Here is a 13,358-nt window from a genome sequence, read left to right on the forward strand (position 1 = left end):
AGCTTGCATCACAGCAGAACAATTTCCACATATCTGTAAATCCTTTCTTAATCCCATCAATAATAGTGTATTTGATTTAATTTTTATTTATGTTCAGGTTATCAGCATTGGAAACTCCAATGGTTTTCATTTTTACTTGTCTCTGAGAGAGTGATGTGATGTGGGGAACACTTCTAAGTAAATATTATAAAGCTTTTCTTGCTAGTTGAATCAAAACTTCCTATAGAGGGAGCATATTTTTCCAGAAAGGATGAAGCATGAAATATACAACCAAAACAAAGTAAATAGTTAAGAACATTTATTTTCCTTAATAAAAGGTTTATCCTAGTAAGTAATCTTTGTTTCTTACTAAGTGAATATGGAAAAATTAAAGATTAAAATGTAAATTATAGATTGGTATTCCTAATCCATCCCAACATATACATATTTTTCTACTATTGTGTCTTCTCTGATGTTTTAGATAATTTAATTTCAAATGTATTTTTAATGTTTCCTCAGGAAAACAGTCCTACATTAACAGAATTAATAGTTAGTTAATTAATACCTAGTTCTCCTAGGTGTGCCCTTTCAGTGACTATTTTAAACTTTGTATTCACGACTGTTGTATCTTATTCCATTTCTCTTGTTTTCATCATGCTTATATTCTTAATTTTTAAGAAAAATGTTTTGTTATTTTAAACTCACATCACAAGTGTCTCATGCAGTGACACAAATGACAGTATAATTTGCTCAATAGTTTCTGAAATTCAGTTTAGCTTTAAACCACTAACTCTGGGTTATGTTTAGATGAGAAAATCAGACAGGATATCCTTGAATGGTATATGCTAACTGCTTTAGGAGTTTTGTATCACATTCTGGATGAAATTGATCCTCTCAAAAACTGACAAAAGCTTTTATTCATTTATTCACTCATTTTGCTTTTGATCAACAAATGTTTGAGTTTTCACTATATGTCAGTCTATTGGGTTCAAGAAATGAGGGCAGAGAAGACCGGCAAGAATAAGCACATGGCCCATGTGTGATAATGCTCAGCATTTGATAATATGGGATCACACAGAAGGGAAATTTCATGCCTGGGGAAGGCAGTGGCATTGGTCAAGGCATGGGCATTTCAGCTGACAGGGAAGCATTGGTAGCAGAGCTAAAGTTGACCATGAAGTCCAGGCAGAGGGAAAACCATATATTAAAACCCAGGGCCCTTTCAATGTATTTGAAGAAATTAAGTTGCTTCCTGAAAGCAGAGTTAGGCTCTTGAAATTTATCTCAGGCTAAAACAATCTTCATTAGATCCTTCCCAGTTTTAGACCTACTTCTTTGTAGGTACCATAGTTTGGTTTGGTCTTCAAGCTCAGAGGTGATAAGACAATGAGGGACAGACAAAAGGTGAGCTGTTTATCACTCATCAGTTTTCTATAGTTAGATATTACTTTTTTTCTGCTTGCAACCAGCTACTAAGATCTAGTTCTTTAGATCTGCTTATTTTTGCCACATATTTTTGACAAATATACATATTTGCAACACTTTCTATATATTCAATCTCTTATATGACTCGTTGCTATGTAGAGTGTATATGTGTGCATCTGTTACCATTCTATAGTTCTATGCTTTTTTTAGTGTTATATTCCTTAGGGGATATTCATGGACTCAGCATATGACTATGGATTTAATAGACTATCCCTGCTTCCTCTGCACTGTGGCTTCATTAAAAGGCCACCATCCAGGGTGCTCACACACCAAGGGGGAGAGACAGATTAAAAAAATAGCAAGACAGAAAAGAGTTCCTTGTGTGCTGTGGAGAAAATAAAATAAGGTCAAATAGAGTATGAGGAGGGATGGGAGTGGTAGTAGCAAGGGTGGCCAATGGGAGCTTCCATGATAAGGTAACATTTAAATTGAGAATTCAGAGATATACTAAGTGAGCCCTCAGAAGCAGTCTCAGATCCTGACGGTGCAGCAGCCCGCAGCCTTAGCCAGGGAGTTCCAGCCGCTTTCAATGGAGGAGAAGCGCAGCTAGCCACTGCCTCTACACCATCACAGCCACCACCACCCACATCATCACACCCCTGCAGCAGCAGCAGAAGCAATCACACCACCGCCACCATTATTATTTCTACAACCACAGCCACAACCACGACCACCACCAGCAGCCTCACCAATACCTGCAGCATGGAGCTGAGGGCAACCCCAAAGCCCAGCCAAAGCCACTAAAACATGAGCAGAAACACACCCTCCAGCAGCACCAGGAAACACCAAAGAAGAAAACAGACTATGGTGAACTAAATGGTAATGCTGGAGAAAGAGAAATATCTTTAAATATTCTGGGTTCTTATGAAGCTACCAACCCCATTTCCAGGGTCCTTAGTGACAACCAGCAAGTTGTAGACCCTAGCCTGAAGCAGACTGTAAAGGCCAGCACCTTTGGGAAAGCAGGAATTAAAACCAGGAATTTCATTCAGAAAAACAGTATGGACAAAAAGAATGGGAAGTCTCATGAAAACAAATCTGGAGAGAACCAGTCTGTAGAGAAGACTGATACTGTAGCAATTCCACATGGTGTTGTTAACAATTAATTCAGGCTATATTGCTAACGGTTATATGGGCAAAGGAGCAGATAATGATGGTAGTGGGTCAGAGGGCAGATATACCACTCCTAAGAAAAGAAAAGTTAGGCACATTAGTGCCAAGGGTTGTGTAAACCTTAATTTAGTGCCGGAAAAAATAATGCAACAAGAGACCAGTGTCCCAACCTTAAAACAGGGACTTGAAACTTTCAAGCCTGACTATAGTGAACTAAAGGGAACACCAGTAGATGGTTCCAAGCCTGTTTGGAAATATGAACCTGGGCCTGGAGGAACAAGTCGAGGAAAACCTGCCTTGGGGAAAGCTCAGATATAAAACCTGGTGTGAGCAGCAAAAAGGTTGCTGATCGGCCCAAAGGAAAGCATGCCTCGGCTGTTGCCTCCAAGGAGGACCTGTGGACCCTATTGAAACCACCCCCAGTTTTTCCAGTGGACAATAGCAGTGCTAAAATCCTTCCTAAAATAAGTTATGCAAGCAAAGTTAAGGAAAACCTCAATAAAACTAAACAGAACTCTGTGTCACCATCTTCGCCCTCATCCTCTTCATCATCTACTGGAGAAACTCAGACACAATCTTCAAGTCGGTTATCCCAGCTTCCTCTGCCGGCACTGAAATCTGTTACTTCTGCCAGCTTTTCTAACGGGCCTGTCGAAGCAGGGACTGATGCAAGTGTGTATCCTCCAGGGGGCCAGCCACTGCTAACTACTGCTGCTAATACTTTAACACCCATCTCTTCTGGGGCTGATTCAGTGCTCCAGGACGTGAGTCTAACTTCAGCAGCTGTTAAACAAATAAAGCCTAGCCTTTTTATTTATCCTTCAAATATGCAAACTGTGCTTTTAAGCACAGCACAAGTGGATCTGCCCTCTCAGACCGATCAACAAAACCTGGGGGATATCTTCCAGAATCACTGGGGTTTATGATTTATAAATGAGCCCAGTGCTGGCCCTGAGGCTGTTACTGGGAAGTCATCTGATCATAAAGTGGTGGAGGTGACATTTCAAGGAGAATATCCTGCCACTTTGGTTTCACAGGGAGCTGAATAATCCCCTCAGGAACTGAGCATCCTGTGGTTCCCAAGGCTTATGAGCTGGAGAAACGGACTAGTGCTCAAGTTCTGAGTAGCATTCTAAAATCTGGGACTACTGAGAGGGGAGCCTTATCCTTGGAACCCAGTCATATAGGTGACCTGCAAAAAGCAGACACCAGTAGTCAAGGTGCTTTAGTGTTTCTCTCAAAGGACTATGAGATAGAAAATCAAAATCCTCTGGCCTCTCCTGCGAACACTGTGTAGGGCTCCTCCAAAGAACAGAGATACCAGAGAGGCCTAGAAAGGAAAAATAGCTGGGGTTCTTTTGACCTGAGGGCTGCTATTGTATCTCACACTAAAGAAATGGAATCTATTTGGAATTTGCAGAAGCAAGATCCCAAAAGGATAATCACTTACAATGAAGCCATGGCTAGTCCAGATCAATGAGGACCTGACTGCCTAACTGTAACCTTTCTGCAGCATTAGAGCCACTGCTTATGGGGGACACAAGGCTTTTATGCTCTTAGATCTGCAACACTGCAGAGGAACCGTAAGTAGAATCACAGGATAATATATACAAATATATATACATATACATATAGTTATTTAAAAAAAGGCAACTGAAAGTAATTAGACTTCTTAAGGATTCAAATTCATTTCAAGGACTACACATGGTACTGAATAGTTTTGTTTTCTTTTCTTTGTTAGTTTTTGTTTTTAAGTGTGAATTCAAGTGATTAATGAATACAGACTAAACTTCTGAAGTGCTTCTGAAGTTCCTGCTGTCATCAACTTTGGCAACAAATGACCCACTGGAAAGGCAAATCCACTTAAGATCTTTGTATGTTGTTCTGTGACTAAATGATACACTAATCACAGGGAACCCAGAACGATTCAACATTTTCCCCTACTCTTCCCTTGATCTTTTGCTTTTACTTTAAGCCCTGCAAGAATGCTGAAGTTTACAGTTTTTTTTTTTTTTTCCAGCAGATATAATTTGCATGCCTTGCCAGGAGTTAAGCAGCCTTTGTGTGGTGTTGTGGGGGAAACACTTTGTTTCTTTTTCTTTTTTCTTTCTTTCTTTCTTTTTTCCTTATGGGATGGGAATACGGGAGGGCAGTGAAGTTCTACAATTCTGGAATAGTTGGTGGATACATAGTTAACTTGGCTTGATTACATTCTGAAGTGAAAAGTCATTTGTGTTTTTAAATCAAAATTTTTAAAAAGTTTTAAAAATGTATAAAAAAATAAATTGCGAATTCAGTGATGAGGGATGAGTCACTCAAAGATGGGAGAGCAGTGTCCTGGGAAAGGTAGACAGCAATTATGCTAGGCCTTTTAGGTCATGACAAATAATTTGGATTTAATTGAGTGTAAATAGATCATTATGGGGATTTTTAAGCAGGGTTGTAACATGACCTCTTTTGTTTCATGATAGAAAATTCTGCTGCTATGGGAAGAATGCATCATATCCCTGCGGTAATAATGGAATCAAGGAGTAAATAGAAGGATATTATAATAAGCAAGGAAAAATATGTGATGGATCTAGATTTGAACAGTGTTTTAGATAGAGTAGGTATTCAAAATATTCTGAAGTGGTGACTCTCTCATTGCAATTACTTTCAAAGGAGTGTGTGTGTGTGTGTATGTGTGTACTTGCACATATCCGTACATGCATGCCACAGTTTTCTTCAGGGTTGAAGCACATAGCCACACACTTAATGTCTGAAATGTGGTAGGCCATGGAATCTTACTGTCTCATGATGGAAATGCTTTGTCTCCTTACACTTTACCTGTTCTTTCTGCCATCACCTATACTTCTGTCTTTCCATTCCTCCTGTTCACACTTGCACCCTCTTGTTATTATATCTTCCTGCCTCATTACTGCTTTCAGCAAAATACCCATAAACTTGGAGATGGCACTGACAAACTCATTCTCCTTGCGTTCCTGGCTTCTCTAGTTCTACCAAACTGAGAAGCCAAGTACTTCAGTGCTTTGGTTGGGACATGGAGCATGGACAGAAAGTTGGAGGCAGCAGCAGAACTTGCCTACTTGTGAGAAAGAATGGCACTAAACTCAATGTTGAATTTTTGTCACAGTATGGAAGTCAGGAGGGGAAAAGAGAGTGACAAATGTTTAGGCGACTGTAACTTGCAATGGTTTAAGGCTGGAGGTCCTTAAAGCAGAGCTAAAGGTGAGAACTCTTTTTCAAATAATTTATTAGGGGGTGATCACAGGAGAAGGCACATAAAGAAAGCAGAATGGGACAGGGAAATCAAGTTAGGAGTCAACTAGCATTGGCCTAATCTTATGGGAAGCTCTAGAGTAGAACTGCTAACAGAGAGTTGGGCTCCATGGAGCTGAGGAGGCTCCTTTTATGTTGCTTTTCCAGTTAGTCATTGGTTCATGTCCATGGATGGAGCTGAATGGTGGAGTCTCACAGTGGATTCCTCTTTACTGAGAACAGTTCTCCAGGCCTTGGAGAGGCTGTAAGTGATGAGCAGACAGTGGGGGGATGGGTACATTGGAAAGTGTCTTATTATTCTGGGGCTACCATAACAAAATGCTATGGACTGGGTGGCTTAAATAACAGACATTCATTTCATCATTCTGGAGGCTGGGAAATCTAAGGTCAAGATGCCAGAAAGATAGGTTATATTCTGAGATCTCTTCTCCTGGCTTGTAGGCAGCCACCATCTCACTGTGTTCTCACATGACCTCATTTTTGCAAATGGTATAAAAAGAGAGAGCAAGTCATAAGGTGAACTTTTTACAAGAGGACTAATCAGACTAGGACACCACCCTCATGATTTTACCTAATCCTGATTACTTCCCAAAAGGATTGTATCAAAATATTATCTAATCAAGGTAAGGGCTTTGACATATGAATTTGGGAAAATAGAGACATTCAGTGTATAGCAGCAGGTAAGAGAAATTCGATGTGAATTACCAACTTCTATTAAATGTAACAAGGGTAGGAGAGAAGGACATGGCTTTGAGAATACCCAGGAAAATCCAGATGGAATTGTGGGATGGAGAAAGGAAAGATTTAGAACTAAGAATTCACATTCAAAATTCACAGCTGTAATCAGGCACATTCAGGGTTCTATCAAACCAGGGTGGGATGACAAATCCACAACCACCATTGTATTGAATGGTGAAAAGGTGGAAGCAGTTCCACTATGATCTGGAACCAGAAAAGGACGCACACTCTCACCATTATTTTTCAGTATAATTCTGGAAGATTTATGCAGAGCTATTAGGTAAGAAAAGAAATCAAGTGGATACAAATTGGAAAGGAGGAAGTCAAATATCCCTGTTTGGACATGACACAGTTGTTTACATAGCAGAACCAAAAGACCCCATCAAGACTATTAGAATTCATAAGAGCATTTGGCAAAGTTGCAAGATACAAAATCAACACACGAAAATCAATAATATTTTTATACACCAACAATGGCTTAGAAAGAACTTGTAAGATCTGTTCCATTCACAATAGTTACAAGAAATTTTAATTAATACATTGGGTTAAGTTTAACTAAGGATATGAAAAATATCTACAGTAAAAATTAAGAAACATTAATGAAAATTAGAGGAAGACACAAACCATGGAAAAAACTTCCAGGTTCATGGATTAGAATAATTAATATCATCAGAATGCCCATGCTATGTTATGTAGTTTACAGATTCAATGTGATCCAAATCAAAATGCCAAGAACATTCTTAACAGACCTAGAAAAGACAATCCTAAAATTCTTATGGAAACACAAAAGAATCCTAATAGCCAAAGCAATCTTAAGCAATAAAAGCAAGCTGGAGATATCATGCTATCAGATTTCAGGATGAACTACAGGGTTTTTGTAATCAATCAGCTTGGTGCTGGAACAAAAATAGACATGTAGACCAATGGAACAGAATAGAAACCCCCAGAAATTAATGCATGCATCTGTAACCAACTAATCTTTGACAAATGAGTTAAAATCACTCCCTGAGGAAAGGAAAGTGTCTTCTAGCAAATGGTGTTTGGAAAATTGGATCTCCATATGCAGAAGTGTGAAACAATATCTCTATCTTACATCCTTTCCAAAAATTAACTCATAGTTGATCAAAGATCTAAATCTAAGACCTGAAACCTTCAAATTATCAGAGGAAAACACAGGAGAAACTTTGCAAGACATTATCCCAAGCGAAGACTTCTTAAATAGAACTCAGAAGCACAGGCAATAAAAGCAAATCTAGGCAAATGGGATTATATTAAGCTAAGAAGCTCCTGCACAGCAAAGGAAACATTCAACCAAGTGAGAGGCAACTTACGGAATAGGAGAAAATAGTTGCAAACTATATATCCAATAAAGGATTTATATCTAGAATATATAATACAAGAAGCTCAAGAAACTCAACAACAATAATACAAACAACTCAGTTAAGAAATGGGCAAAGAATCTGAACAGGCACTTTTTAGTGGATGAAATACAAATGACTACAAACTTATGAAAAATGCTCAGGATCACTAGCCATCAGAGAAATGCAAATAAAAACCACTATGAGGTATCACCTCATCCCAGTTAGAATGGTTATCATCCAAAAATAAAAAAATAACAAATGCTAGTAAGCATGTGGAGAAAATGGTACCCTGATGTACTGTATATGAGTGAAAGGTTTTCAGTATATGAGTGAAATGGACATCTTTTCATTTGATTATTGTTTATAACCTTTGCCTAGATTCCTGGTCTTTTAAAATTTTTATTCATTGAACTCTTTATTTAGTGGAGCATTAAGCATTTAACTATATGTATACCTCTACTGAAAAATCAAATTTTACTCCTTCAACTAAAAATAAAATAAAAATCAAAAATTGTATTTCAGGCATGGAAAGCCAAGACACTCTGGCAAAAGATCTCTGCGAGTGAGATCCCAGTGGAAAGAACAGGTCTTCAAAGAAGGAGGTACCTTTCTCTGAAGGGAGGAGAGAACCTCCACTTTGACTATGACCTTGTCTAAACAAGATAAGAGTCAGAGAACTCAGAGGGCTTCCATAGCCTAGGAAACTCATGACTGGAGCATAGGGAGATTACTGATGCCATAGACAGGAGTGTCAATTGGTAAAGTCAACAACAGGAGTCACTGTGCACTTACTCCTCATGTAGGATCTCTATCCTTAATGTGCTGTACATTGAGATTTAATGCTATAACGAGTACTCAAACAATATATTTCACTTTGTGTTTCTATGGGGGTGCAAACTGTTGAAATCCTTACTTAATGCATACTAAACTGATCCTCTGTAAAAAAAAAAAAAAAAAAAAAAAAGAAATTATCAATTCCCAACTTGACTCTCACTGGGATTAAACATGACAATAGGTCTGCTCTGATTTCATCATCATTAAAAAAAAATCATCTGTTATTTTTCACTTTATGTTTCTGTGTGGGAGCAAACTGTTAAAATCCATACTTGATGTATACTAAGCTGATCTTCTGTATATTAAGATAATCGAAAATGAATCTTGATGTGAATGGAAGGGGAGAGGGAGTGGGAAAGGGGAGGGTTGTGGGTGGGAGGGACGGTATGGGGGGGAAGCCATTGTAATCCATAAGTCGTACTTTGGAAATTTATATGCATTAAATAAAAGTTTTAAAAAAATTAAGAAATAAAGAGGAAGGGAAGTATCATTGCATTCTTAGGATTGTATCTATGAACTACATTAAATGTTCTATTTACATTAATATCACATTAACATGAGAATTAATGAGGTTTGTATTAATTATCATGAATTTGCTGTGACTCTGAGAATCTAATGTGACTCTGAGAATCTAATAAATGCCTAAAAATAATTCCAAAATGAACTAAAGTATGAGCTTTGTATTTAAAATCAAGTAGAATGTTACAGATTCACATAAAAAGGACTTATATTTTGCCCTGAAATCTGAATATTTAGAATATTAAAAATTTAATTTCTAAATCAGCCACATATTGATAGTTATTGAAGAAATGTTATGTGAAATAATAAACAGTGACTTGATCAGCCCTCGCCTTGACTGTTGATGAACAACTTAATATGTTATCCCTCTTAGTATCTTTTTTGTTTGTTCTACTTAATACTTTTGGTTGAATACTGTAATCAATACACAATTATTCTTAAGTGCTGAAACTTAACTGAAAAGTGATTGCTGTTAAATATAAGAGTGGAAATAAGAGAGGGAAGAGATGTGCAATCCGGGACATGCTCAAGCTGACTTACCTCAAACGGTAGAGTTAGAAACATACCAGGGGATTCGAATTCAATCCCATCAAGGTGGCATGTACCAATGCCATCTCACTAGTCCCAGTGATCAATTTCTGTTCACAATTGATCCTAATGATAGGACTAAGAACCAAAGGGATCACATAAATAAGAATAGTGTCTGCAAATACTAGCTGATAGAATCAAAAAGGGAGAGAATGATCCAACATGGGAAGTGAGATACACAGCAGACCCATAGAATGGCAGATGTCCTAAACAGCACTCTGGCCTCAGAATCAGCCCTTAAGGCATGCGGATCTGGCTGAAATGCCCATGAGACTATTTCAGGCATGGAAAGCCAAGACACTCTGGGGGAAAAAAAAACCTAAATGAAAGATCTCCATGAGTGAGATCCCAGTGGAAAGAATGGGTCATCAAAGAAGGAGGTACCTTTCTCTGAAGGGAGGAGAGAACTTCCACTTGGACCATGGCCTTGTCTAAATATGATCACAGTCGGTGAACTAAGGGGGCTTCCATAGCCTTGGCAGCTCATGACAAGAACCTAGGGTGATTACTGATGCCATAAACAAGAGTGTCAATTTGTTAAGTCAACAACAGGAGTCACTGTGCACTTACTCCTCATGTAGGATCTCTGTCCTTAGTGTGTTGTACATTGAGATTTAATGCTATAACTAGTACTCAAACAGTATTTTTCACTTTATGTTTCTGTGTGGGAGCAAACTGTTGAAATCTTTACTTAATGTATGCTAAACTGATCTTCTGTATATAAAGAGAATCGAAAATGAATCTTGATGTGAATGGAAGGGGAGAGGGAGTGGGAAAGGGAAGGGTTGTGGGTGGGAGGGACGTTATGGGGGGGAAGCCATTGTAATCCATAAGGTGTACTTTGGAAATTTATATTCATTAAATAAAAGTTAAAAAAATAAAAAAAGAAGTAATAAAAATCTATCAATTCACAGATACATCGCAGTAATGGCATAAACATGTTACTTAGCAAACATCATATGGGAAAGTGCTTTTATGTTCTTTGCATCATCATTAAACAATGTTAGGGTTGGGCATTTGACCTTAGTAAGTAAGATGTGGGTTTGAGTGGCCACATCTCATATCAGAGTACAGGTTTGACTCTTGGCTTTGCTCCTGATTTCAACTTCCCAATAATGCACACAGTCAGAAGCAGCATGTGATGGCCCAAGTAGTTGAGCCCTGACACCCAGGGAAACCTAGATTGAGTTCTTAGTTCCTGGCTTTGACATGTCCCAGCCTCTGCTGCTGTTAGCATTTGGGGAATGAACCAGGTGATGGGTTCTCTATCTATCTGTATGTCTCCTTCTTTCTGTCTCTTGAGTGAATTAAATACATAATTTTCCAAAAAAAAAAAAAAACAAAAAACCTACTCTAAGATCTGCAGGCAAACCCTTGCATGCCTTTCAGAGCAATGGCACTTAGTATTTTTTTTTTTTTTTATTTTGACAGGCAGAGTGGACAGTGAGAGAGAAAGACAGAGAGAAAGGTCTTCCTTTTGCCGTTGGTTCACCCTCCAATGGCCGCCGCGGCCGGCGCGCTGCGGCCGGCGCACCGCGCTGATCCGATGGCAGGAGCCAGGAGCCAGGTGCTTTTCCTGGTCTCCCCATGGGGTGCAGGGCCCAAGCACCTGGGCCATCCTCCACTGCACTCCTGGGCCACAGCAGAGAGCTGGCCTGGAAGAGGGGCAACCGGGACAGAATCCGGCGCCCCGACCGGGACTAGAACCCGGTGTGCCGGCGCCGCTAGGTGGAGGATTAGCCTATTGAGCCGTGGCGCCGGCCAGCACTTAGTATTTTTAAAATGGTTGAGGAATATTAACAAATATATTATGTTTAAGGATTTCCGTTTCCAGAGAACACACACACAATGTATAGCTACCATATCCATAATACAACTGCACCTATGCATCCACAGTCATATATGTGCTCACTCTATTAATCTTTGTATAAGTTTTGTAGTGTGAGTCATAGATACACTGCTCAATAAAATATTCTACTGCTTGACAAACCAGCATGTTAGCAACAACTACAAAACAAAAATTTCTTTTTGAGAACAATTCAAATAGATATTGGTTGTCTGTAGTTATATACTGTGTACAGTGGGGTCACATTTTACAAAGGAGTTATGTTGTAATTCCAACACAAAAAGTGACAGTTTGGTATCATCAGAATTATTCCTGAAAGCCCTATAAATCTCTCAAAAATTGCAGTATTTTACCAACATTGCCAGTTTTGTTTTAGTTTCCTTTTCTTGAGCAATAGAAATGATCACTGTTCCTTTGATTGAACAACTGGAATCGGTTATTTATCTTAAGGGGTAATGAGGCATGAAATCATGTGTACTCAAGCTCTGGGATCACAAATGCACAGCCGTTGCTGTGGGGACAGAGATGCGCTGAGTGCAGTGGAGCATTGTGGTGGAATTGTTTAGGGTGGGCCACTGAAGTTGTTCTTTCTCCTCCTCCTTTTCCACTGTAGCTCTCTCCTTTTATTTCATTTTCTCGTATTTGCTCAACATGTGTAATTGAATCTGTATAAAGGAAATTCAAATGTATTACAACTCTATGGTAACTGACATTTTATGTGTATATATCTTTGCTTATGTTTGTGCAAATTCTTGTTTGAAATGAGGTCACAAATCTAAGTTCCCACAGTTACAGGTACTTCTTACCAAAGCTAAAAAGTATAAATTCTGAAAGTCATGTGTTTTTTCTTCATAAAGGTCAGTTAGGGGTTCATTCATATGTGATGGCTTTAACATGGTGTTTAAGTATAATTTTTTGTACTAATCAAATTTTTGTATTTCAAAGGAAAAAAAAAATCAAGTTCCTAAAGTACAAACTTCCTTAAGGCATTAGCTGCAATTTAAAAATAACCCTCCAAAATGGTTTTTGTAGGAATTCCTAGTGTGATATTTATAAAATAGCTTTATTAGTTGACTCAACAAATGTTTATTGAGTGTAAGTAAACAGTGTTAAGGACACTGGGTATACTGCACTGAGGAAAACCATCCCTACAACCTCATGGAGTTTGTCATCTCCTGGTGACATAAAACAGAAAGAGAAGGGGGAGAGAGGGAAATTCAGAGAAATATCAGTAAAACAGAAGACATAGTTCTGCAATAAGGAAAAGGAGCTAAATTAATTCAGAGGGTGCTTGGAGAATGCTTAGTGAAGGAGGTAGATCTTAAGCTGACATTTAGATGAAAAGGCCTCAACTATGCAAAGAGCCTGAGCAGAGTGTTCTAGGTAGAGATCAGTAAATTTCAATACTTGAGGCATAACGAAACTTGGATATTTCCAGAACTGAGAAGAAACTGGAAGGGTTGAGTGAGGTACAGTACAGAGAAGCAGGAGGTGGCATGAGATTTGGTGAGAGAGAAAGACAGATCCCAGGTGATTCAGAGTCAAATATACCATGGGAAGTCTGGAGTTTGAAATAAATATGGTGGGAAGCCAATAACAATTTTAAGAGTAACAAT

The 13,358-nt window shown here is 38.6% G+C and overlaps 1 protein-coding gene and 1 pseudogene across 4 annotated transcripts in view; both read left to right on the plus strand.

Annotated features, from left to right (window-relative positions):
- ARHGAP24 (Rho GTPase activating protein 24) overlaps positions 1 to 13,358 on the plus strand; it is an 867,261-nt gene that overhangs the window by 397,370 nt on the left and 456,533 nt on the right. The window lies entirely within an intron of this gene.
- LOC100358110 (FMR1-interacting protein NUFIP2 pseudogene) lies at positions 1,994 to 4,125 on the plus strand (annotated as a pseudogene).

The sequence above is a fragment of the Oryctolagus cuniculus genome, chromosome 8, assembly GCF_051225735.1.
Source record: "Oryctolagus cuniculus isolate XC-2025 breed Fujian yellow rabbit chromosome 8, ASM5122573v1, whole genome shotgun sequence".
NCBI classification, from domain to species: domain Eukaryota; kingdom Metazoa; phylum Chordata; class Mammalia; order Lagomorpha; family Leporidae; genus Oryctolagus; species Oryctolagus cuniculus.